Below are 10,026 nucleotides of genomic sequence, written 5' to 3'. Positions count from 1 at the left end.
TTCGTTATGTTTCTAGCATACTGCCAGACTATTTAACACTTATTGACACTTTTTAATTTGTTCTTAGAAGTCCATAACAGTGTTAACCTTGTCACTTCCTTTTACCAGCAGGTGGCGCTATGACTATAACTGAATTTGGTCATGGGTGTTTGTTCAGGACAGAACACCTATCACACGTGTGAAGTTTGGGGAAGATCGTACATTGCTTGCCTTTTTTACAGCAACTTCCTTTTTCACTACATTATTAGCATGCTTTAGCACTAAGCTAAGTGTTGCTAGCATGTATTAGTATGTATCTAGTATGTTGCCAGCCTATTTAACACTTGTTTACACTTTTTAATATGTTTCCAGGAGTCTGAAACAGTGTTAACCATGTCACTTCCTGTTACCAGCAGGTGGCGCTATGACTATAACTGAATTTTTTCATGGGTTCTTGTTCAAGACAGAACACCTATCACACGTGTGCAGTTTGGGGAAGACTGGACATTGCTTGCCTGAGTTACAGCAACCTCCTTTTTCACTACATCAATAGCATGCTTTAGCACTAAGCTAAGTGTTGCTAGCATGTATTAGTATGTATCTAGTATGTTGACAGCCTATTTAACACTTGTTTACACTTTTTAATATGTTCCTAGAAGTCTGTAACAGTGTTAACCATGTCACTTCCTGTTACCAGCAGGTGGCGCTATGACTATAACTGAATTTGGTCATGGTTGTTGGTTCAGGACAGAACACCTATCACACGTGTGAAGTTTGGGGAAGATCGGACATTGCTTGCCTGAGTCACAGCAACTTCCTTTTTCACTACATTATTAGCATGCTTTAGCACTAAGCTAACTGTTGCTAGCATGTATTAGTATGTATCTAGTATGTTGCCAGCCTATTTAACACTTGTAACAGACTCTGTTCCCAGGAGTCTGTAACAGTGTTAACCATGTCACTTCCTGTTACCAGCAGGTGGCGCTATGACTATAACTGAATTTTTATCATGGGTTCTTGATCAGGACAGAACACCTATCACGCGTGTGAAGTTTGGGGAAGATCAGACATTGCTTGCCTGAGTCACAGCAACTTCCTTTTTCACTACATTATTAGCATGCTTTAGCACTAAGCTAAGTGTTGCTAGCATGTATTAGTATGTATCTAGTATGTTGCCAGCCTATTTAACACTTGTTTACACTTTTTAATATGTTCCTAGGAGTCTGTAACAGTGTTAACCATGTCACTTCCTGTTACCAGCAGGTGATGCTATGACTATAACTGAATTTGGTCATGGTTGTTTGTTCAGGACAGAACACCTATCACACGTGTGAAGTTTGGGGAAGATCGGACATTGCTTGCCTTTTTTTACAGCAACTTCATTTTCACTACATTATTAGCATGCTTTAGCACTAAGCTAACTGTTGCTAGCATGTATTAGTATGTATCTAGTATGTTGCCAGCCTATTTAACACTTGTAACAGACTCTGTTCCCAGGAGTCTGTAACAGTGTTAACCATGTCACTTCCTGTTACCAGCAGGTGGCGCTATGACTATAACTGAATTTTTATCATGGGTTCTTGTTCAGGACAGAACACCTATCACGCGTGTGAAGTTTGGGGAAGATCGGACATTGCTTGCCTGAGTCACAGCAACTTCCTTTTTCACTACATTATTAGCATGCTTTAGCACTAAGCTAAGTGTTGCTAGCATGTATTAGTATGTATCTAGTATGTTGCCAGCCTATTTAACACTTGTTTACACTTTTTAATATGTTCCTAGGAGTCTGTAACAGTGTTAACTATGTCACTTCCTGTTACCAGCAGGTGGCGCTATGACTATAACTGAATTTTTTCATGGGTTTTTGTTCAAGACAGAACACCTATCACACGTGTGCAGCTTGGGGAAGATCGGACATTGCTTGCCTTAGTTACAACAACTTTCTTTTTCACTACATTATTAGCATGCTTTAACACTTAGCTAATGTTGCTAGCATGTATTAGTATGTATCTACCCAGCTAACACAGTTACATCGTGACGACGTAACTGGACCAGACCATAATCGTTGCAGCGACGTCCCAAATAACGTTCCAGCGACGTAACTTTGTGATTCCCATATCCGTCGTGGCGACGTTATAGTGGAACGTCGCTGGAACGTATTGAGTACGTCCCAGCGACTAAACTGGCACATTATGAGAACGTTACTATAAAGTACCATATTAGTCGCAGCGACGTACCATATAACGTTCCAGTGACGTAACTTTGTGATTCCTATATCCGTCGTGGCGACGTTATAGTGGAACGTCGCTGGAACGTGATGAGTATGTCCTGACGACCAAACTGACACCTTATGAGGACGTGACATTACAGGATCATTTTGGTAATATATATATATATATATAATTCAAATAATTCATATTTTCACCTCACCATTACCTTGAAATACATAAAGAACTAATAAACTCAATCCATCTCTGGGGCAAAAAATAAACTTCATGAAATCTAATTGTAATCTAATTATAGGGGATTCATAGTTAATAAATTAATTACATACATGCAATGCAAACAAATACAAAAACATTCTAATATAAAATAGACAAAAACACACTGCATTCATTCACAAATCAATATTTATTCAGCACTACTTTCTAAAAATACGAAGCCAAAACATTTTGAACATTGCACCTGTTCTTTAACCATGCAAAATGTTACTAAGTTATGAGCACAGAAAACTAAACACATCAATTCATAGATTACACAATATGAACAACAGAAAATGTTTGTCTTAAGGATGAGGAGATGGTTAATGACGTTATCAGTGAAAATTATAAATAATTATCAGTAGACTTATTGATACAACATAATTTAGTGCAACAAAAAATACATGATAAATAGATATGAAACAATTCAGCAGATACTGCACAGAGATACTGCACAAAGTAAAACTGTGAGCGTCGTATATGAGGCTCCTGGTATAAATGTCTGGTGGTGATGTGCTTTAATTACATGACATGCAGGAAAATTTTTTGGCTAATTCATGCGCACGATTTTCTATTTCATTCCCTCGATTTGCTAAAACGTGTACACTATTTATACATCAAGAGAACGAATTAGTAAATTGTGCATACGATTTAGCAAATCAATGAAATGTAAAAGTAATCGTGCACGTTTTAGTACATCGAGGGAACAAATTAGTAAATCATGGACATGATTTCTTTATTTTTCTTGCATGTCATGATCAGGGCTCTGTGCTCACTATCAGAGGATAAACTTAAACAATAAAGCAATTACCAAAGAACCATAATTTTTGAGCTTCTCAGAAGAAAAACATTCATAAAGCGTAAAGATATGAAAAATGAACAATATAGAGATTTCTAGCATCTCTCCTGTATTATTTGTCCCACCCGAAGAAAACAAAGTTTTTTAAGAAAATGAGCATATCGACTTTCTCAGAAGAATCTGTGATCTCTGATTACTGACTGTGGAGAAGACTCTTTCAGACAGTGCTGAGGAGGCAGAGTTAGGTGCTGGACAGCTGATAGAGAAGAGGAAGAGGGTGTTTCTTACCCCAGCAGCAGAAGACAGGCTCTTCTGAGGGAAGGACAGGAGGCTTGATGCAGTGTTTTGCTGTAGAACAAGGCTCCTTCTCAGCACCTGATCTTCTTCAGAAAAGAGTTCCTCTAGTGTAGAGTCAGACACTCAGACTCAGACAATTTTTCAGTAACTTTACTCCAGTCTTCAGTGTCACATGATCTTTTTCATATACTGATATGTTGATCGGGAAACATTGCTGATTATCACAAATCAGTGCATTTACATGCACCCAATCGCATTATTGCCGCTAAGATCAAAGTGTACATCTGCTCATGACATACATGATGTAAATCACATCTGCAGTTAGCTTACTACGGTTGTTAGTTCCTATGAACTCTATTGGTAACGAAGGAACTTTTTGAACAAAGTTGGTTTTAGGGAAGCGCACCCCATATTAGAAATGATGGGGAAGAAAACTTATCATTTCTGGAAAGTAGAATTTTTTCTTCATGATTATTTTATGAAACACAAAGTTCAAAACATTGGAAAAAAAAAGGTAATCTTTTGTAAAATTACAAAAGTCTTCTCTACCACTGGTTTTCAATTTTATGCATTCTTGCTATTAGCCCCCCCCCCCCCCAAATAAAATAAATAAATAAAATAAATACTAAATAAATAAATGTAAATGTAAATGTGTAGACAAAAGTTTGGGCAGCACAACTGTTTTCAACACTGATAATAATCAGAAAAATTTATTGAGCAGTAAATCATCATATTAGAATGATTTCTGAAGATCATGTGACACTGAAGACTGGATTAATTAATGCTGAAAATATAGCTGTGCATTATAGAAATAAATTAAACTTTTAAAATATATTTAAAACTTTTGACCAGCTGTGTACATTGCCACATTTAAATGAAAACTCAATTGTAATAATGCACACATTCTCAAAGAACTTACATTCTGGTGATTACTTCCTTCCCGCAATGCTGTCAGATCCCTTCAGTCATTCCCAGACCTCCTTGTTTTTAATCTTTCCCTCAAATCTACAGAAACAAACATCATTTTATAGACAATTTGGATAAGTCACGAATTGCAATAGTTATATAACTATAATCACAATGCTAAATTATATATATATATATATATATATATATATATAATTATAAATATATATTGAATCGGCACACAAGTATCAGGATAGTATTGAATTGGCAGATTAGCATATCATCCCAGCCCTAGTTACTAAAGTCAAAATAATGAAACTCTCTTCAAGAGTGCACAATAACTGATATTTAAAACTGTTAAAAGAAAAGGCTCAAAATATTGCACACATATAATACACAAAAATATCTCTTCTTTTGGTGTTTTGAACATTTCTGTGAGTAATGCTACACGCTGTGACTCTGTGTTGCTTCAAGTGCATCATTCTGCGCACTGGTTGTGTTTACGCGATGCACGCTGTATAGGAGCCATACCCTTTCGTATTATAATACATTAGCACAATGAAAGATTCTTGTTCTGTCCCATCTAGATTAGATTAGATTAGATTCAACTTTATTGTCACTGCACATGTAGGTACAAGGCAACGAAATGCAGTTAGCATCTAACCAGAAGTGCAATAAGCAGTAAGTACAGAATAAAGGTCTATAATATGTACAATAACTATACAGGTAAGTATTATGGACATAATTTACAGATATTAAATACTATAAGCACGATATACAGATAGGTGTACTATGAACATACTATACAGACGGGCTATGTAAAAGTGTATGTACACTATAGACAGAACTATGAACATAATTTACAGTATTGCAATGGACAGTAAAGTGCATAGAAAAAAAAAAATTTCAATGTGCAAATGGATTATACAGTGTTCCTGGATGAACAGGCAGTAGTGCAAGTAATAACAAGTTACTTTTTGCTTGTTGTGAGTAAATAAATAAATCAGAGTGTTGAAGAGGGGGACGAGTCTATGTGTGTGGTGTGGGGGGTGTTGAGGGGTGTCAGAGGGCAGAGTTCAGCAAGGAGACAGCTTTAGGGAAAAAGCTGTTCCTGAATCTTGTGGTCCTTGTCCGGAGGCTCCTGAAACGCCTTCCGGAGGGGATGAGGTTAAACAGTTCGTGGTCAGGGTGAGAGGAGTCCTTGAGAATGCTGCGAGCTCGACGTAGACAGCGTTTCCTCTGGATGTCCTCAAGAGCAGGAAGTGGTGTCCCTGTGATTCATTGGGCAGTTTTCACCACCCTCTGCAGTGGCTTGCGGTCAGCCACTGAGCAGTTCCCATACCAGACTGTGATGCAACTGGTCAGGATGCTCTCGATCGCACACCGGTAAAAGTTCACCAGGATGGTTGAAGACAGCTGGTTCTTCTTCAGTGTCCTGAGGAAGAAAAGGCGCTGGTGAGCCTTTTTGACGAGGCTGGAGGTGTTGTAGTCCAGGACAGGTCCTCCGAGATGGTGGTTCCCAGGAACTTGAAGCTGGAGACACGTTCAACAACCATCCTGTTAATGTGGATGGGGTCATGCGTGCTTCCTTTCTTCTTCCTGAAGTCCACAATGAGCTCCTTGGTCTTATTGGTGTTAAGGAGCAGGTTATTGTCAGCGCACCATGTGGCCAGGTGCTGTACCTCTTCCCTGTAGGCAGTCTCATCGTTGTCACTGATGAGGCCAATCACCGTGGTGTCATCTGCAAACTTAATGATGGAGTTGGATCCATGCACAGGCTTGCAGTCGTGGGTGTAAAGGGAGTAGAGGAATGGGCTCAGCACACAGCCCTGTGGTACGCCAGTGTTAAGTGTGATGGTGGTGGAGTGTTTGTGGCCTGACCGAACATGCTGAGGCCTGTTGGTCAGAAAGTCCATAATCCAGTTGCAGAGGGAGGTGTTAATGACCAGGTCTCCAAGTTTTGTGGTCAGCTTGGAGGGAATGACGGTGTTAAATGCTGAACTGAAGTCAACAAACAACATCCTAACATACGTGTTGTTATGGTCCAGGTGTGTGAGTGCAGAGTGCAGCACTGTGCATACTGCATCCTCTGTGCTCTTATTTCTGCGGTAGGCAAATTGGTGTGGGTCCAGTGTGGGTGGGAGGCAGTCTTTGAGATGTGCTAGGACCAGTCGCTCGAAGCACTTGGGTGCTCGAATGATGGGTGTGAGTGCTACGGGGCGATAGTCATTGAGGCACGTTGGGGAGGAGTGTTTTGGTACTGGCACAATGGATGTGGACTTAAAACATGTAGGCACAGTTGCTTGGATGAGGGACGTGTTGAAAATGTCTGTGAAGACCCCTGCAAGCTGCTCTGCACATGCCCTAAGGACACGTCCAGGAATGCCATCAGGGCCAGCAGCCTTGCGTGCGTTGATCCGGCTCAGTGCAGTGTGGACATCTGTGGAGGTGAGTTTGAGAGGTTGGTGGTCTGAAGAGGCTGAGATTTTGGTGGCCGTCTCCTTGCTGTCGCTGTTGAAGCGAGCATAAAAGTAATTTAGCTCGTTAAGGAAGGAGACGTCCATGACTGTTGGTGTGGAGTTGCTTGACTTGTAGTCACTGATGATCTGGATGCCCTGCCACATGCTACCTCTACCTTCAACTTGTAGCAATACTTCGCCTTTTTGATGCCCCTTTTCAGGTTAGCCCTGGATTTACTGTGGGCCTGAGCGTCGTCTGACCTGAAAGCGGTGTTGCGGGCTTTCAGCAGAAGTCGCACCTCCTTGTTCATCCATGGCTTCTGATTAGGGTATGTTGTTATCTATTTTTCTGTTGTTACACTGTCAATGGTGGAGTTGATGTGATCCAGTACAGAGGAGGTGTAGATATCAATGTCCGTGTGAGAGCCACAGGCAGCCTGTGAAGCAAACATACTCCAGTCAGTGTGTTGAAACCTGTCTTGAAGTAAAGAGTCTGCTCCAGTTGGCCACACTTTGATGGTCCTCACTGATTGCTTCACACGGTTGATGAGGGGTGAATACTTAGGGGTGAGAAACAAAGAAAGGTGATCAGACTGTCCGAGGTGGGGGAGGGGGCTCGCGATGTATCACCATTAATGTTTGTATAAACATGATCCAAAGTTTTGTCTCCTCTGGTGTGGCAGGAAACATGCTGGTGAAATTTGGGGAGTACTGTTTTTAATTTGCAATGATTAAAATCACCCGCGACAATAAAAGCAGCCTCCGGGTGAGCAGTCTGTTGTTTACTAATGGCTGCATGAAGTTCGTTCAAAGCAAGCTTGGCATTAGCATCCGGTGGAATATAGACTGCGGTTATTATGGTGGAAGTGAACTCCCGTGGCAGATAAAAAGGTCTACATTTAACCATGAGAAACTCTAGGTTAGCTGAGCAGTGTTTCCCAACAATGACAGTGTTCGTACACCAAGCTTTGTTGACATAAATGCACAATCCACCACCTCTTGTCTTGCCGGAGTCATCTGCCGTTCTATCTGCCCGGAGCGTGTAGCGTCCTGATAGCTCAATAGCATTGTTGGGTACGTCGCTGTGTAGCCATGTTTCTGTGAAAACCATGACATTGCAGTCCAGAAGTCTCTTACTGTGGGTGATGCGGAGTCGTAACTCATCCATTTTGTTCACCAGTGACCGCACATTAGCGAGGAAAATGCTGGGTACAGAGAGCCGGAGCGGTGTTAGCTTTAGCTTAGCTCTTAGACCTCCACGCTTCCCCCGCCTTTGTTTACGATCTCGACGCCGCCTGCGAGCACTTCCGCCCGGCCGGGTAGAGTGCGAAGCATCGGGTGTTCTAGCGATCTCAGGGATGAGTCGAAGATTGGTGATAAAACTGCTGGTAAAGTCCTCACCGATATCCAAAAGCTCCTGTCGGGTGTATGATCTTAAAGCAAAGCTGTTCAGTACGAACAGACCCGAGATGAGCAGGAATAAAACTGCAAAATTGCATAAACTGGAGAGACGCTGAGCCTCGCGAGGTGTTCGCGCCGCCATCTTGGTCTATACCACATACCACATGTTGCTGCCTTCATTACTGTGCTATACATTTAAAAGAAATGTATTTTACACACACACACATACATTATACACACACACATATATATACAGACGGTTTCAACGGCAACAACATAAACAAACTTTTATAAACAAACGCTTTTGTGGACCTAACCTAACCGGTAGACTTCCAAATAGAATCAATAACAACAGCCAAGTCCCTCTAGAGTAGATATTTTTTGATAACAAACAAAATATGTTTTCTATGTGGATCAGGCGGACTTGATGAAAATGCAAATTCATCCTTTGCCAGCAGGAGATGTTTTAAAGCATAGACATAAAGTGCGAGAAATAGAGGTTTCCCCAGTAACAGCTGTAAACAAAGCAGAGCTACGCTCACACGCTGCTTTATCAGGCATATAACATGCAAGTCTTTCTTCAGAAATACAGCGATATAAAAACACCTGTGCCTCGTTTTGATATTTAAACATATAAATGTTAGGAATTATTAAACGTGCAGTACGTAACGTTACTCATGTTTATTCAACGAAGCCTTGTTGAAAATCGATCAGTTTTAAAATTGTGGCGAGTCTCCAAAAATAAATAAATGTATGGGAAACATATCCCGCAGCACTACCACCTGAGCCCAACTTTAGACTACTCATCACCTTGACTTTAAGTTTGAGACCAAAAGTTTGGACACACCTTCTCATTCAAAGAGTTTTCTTTATTTTCATGACTATGAAAATTGTAGATTCACACTGAAGGCATCAAAACTATGAATAAACACATGTGGAATTATATACATAACAAAAAAATGTGAAAAATCTGAAAATATGTCATATTCTTGGTTCTTCAAAGTAGCCACCTTTTGCTTTGATTACTGCTTTGCACACTCTTGGCATTCTCTTGATGAGCTTGAAGAGGTAGTCACCTGAAATGGTCTTCCAACAGTCTTGAAGGAGTTCCCTGAGAGATGCTTAGCTCTTGTTGGCCCTTTTGCCTTCTGTCTGTGGTCCAGCTCACCCCTAAACCATCTGGATTGGGTTCAGGTCCGGTGACTGTGGAGGCCAGGTCATCTGGCGCAGCACCCCATCACTCTCCTTCTTGGTCAAATAGCCCTTGATGCCTTCAGTGTGACTCTACAACTTTCATAGTAATGAAAATAAAGAAAACTCTTTGAATGAGAAGGTGTGTCCAAACTTTTGGTCTTTGCTGTAAAATATATATTTTACAGTTTTACAGTGTGTGTATATATATATATATATATATATATACACACACACACACACACACACACACACTTTTGCACATCCTGTCATACCAGTGACTGGGTGTTACTGCAATAGACTTTGCAGCATTAAGGTTAATGATTAATCGATTATTTGATTGTTAATTTAAACGACGATCGATCATGGAAATGATTGAAAATTGAAATCCCTACACAGAAGTATAGAAAATTCTACATTGATTTAAACATTTTTTTGCAAAAAACGACACTGATATCGGATCAGAATTACTGTCTCTTCTCATAGTGACAGCCAATCACATTAGTTTTCTGGT

Source organism: Carassius gibelio, chromosome B7, assembly GCF_023724105.1.
Source record: "Carassius gibelio isolate Cgi1373 ecotype wild population from Czech Republic chromosome B7, carGib1.2-hapl.c, whole genome shotgun sequence".
In the NCBI taxonomy this organism is placed as follows: Eukaryota; Metazoa; Chordata; class Actinopteri; order Cypriniformes; family Cyprinidae; genus Carassius; species Carassius gibelio.
Note: the sequence above shows the minus strand (reverse complement) of the source record.